The sequence below is a fragment of the Poromitra crassiceps genome, assembly GCF_964638095.1.
Source record: "Poromitra crassiceps genome assembly, chromosome: 7".
Taxonomy (NCBI): Eukaryota; Metazoa; Chordata; class Actinopteri; order Beryciformes; family Melamphaidae; genus Poromitra; species Poromitra crassiceps.
In genome coordinates this window covers 21493547-21494679 of record NC_139628.1, presented here as the reverse complement: position 1 = coordinate 21494679, position 1133 = coordinate 21493547, and positions in this window count along the sequence as shown.

The window sequence follows — 1133 nt, the reverse complement described above, 5'->3', positions numbered from 1 at the left end:
GTCGGTGTCCCTCAAGGATCCATTTTAGGGCCTTTACTGTTCTCCTTATATATAAATGACCTTCCAGATGTTTGTAAGGAATTAGGCGTCCTGATGTATGCTGACGATGCAGCCATCATTGCGCATGGTAAGGATGCCATGTTAACTGCATCCAAGCTAACTAGTGCATTGGCCCAGGTACAAGCATGGTTACGAGACTCATGTCAAACAAAACTGTATGATGTTCACCAAGCAACCACATAAGTTGAGCAGATCCTATGTCTTCCTGGAGAGAGAAGAACTGGAACTGGTACCACAGTTCAAGTACCTTGGAGTTATTTTGGACTCTAACCTCACTTTCAAAAAACATGTAAAAAAAGGTGTCAAATACAGTTAGATTTAACATACAGAATTTCAAACAAATCAGGCCCTTTAACGGATGCGGCTAAAGCCTATCTCCACTGATCCTCTCTCACATAGACTACTGCTCCACTGTTTGGTCCTTCGCTGGTGTCACTGTGCTCCAACCCCTTGAACAGCTCTATAAAAAAGCCATCAAGGTGTTTGACAAAAAACCACAATCACATCATCACTGTGAAATCTTAGAGAAATATCAGCTCCTTAGCTTTAACAATTTTAGAACATTTAAAAGCATGTGTCTAATCTATAAATGTTTACACGGCTTGGCTCCTCCTCCTCTAGGGGAGTTCATTAGAAGGAAGAATAGAAATTTGAGCACAAGGGCAGCAGCTAGGGGGGACTGCGAAGTCCAAGCTAGAAAATCCACGTTCTCAAAAAACAACTGGTCGATCAATGGCAGCACTAGCTGGAACACACTGCCTATGGCTATTAGGGAAAGCCCCACTTTTGCGGCATTCAAAAGCCAGCTCAAAAAATGGCTTAAAACAAACCAATTTTGTGAACACTAGCTTAATAGCTGCCTTCCAAATCTTCTTCTCTTCCTGCACTAGGCACTTCACCACTTAAGTGTAGCACTTAAGAGAGAGTAGAGTAGCCTTCATATTGTATCTATGTATTGTTATCATGTAACCTGTCGAAGGTGTAGTATTCTTCTTTTAGCACTGACATGCTGCATGTACATCCTGTCTGTGTTTTGCTGTAATTTTGATGTCTGTAATGTGTGGTATCTCTTG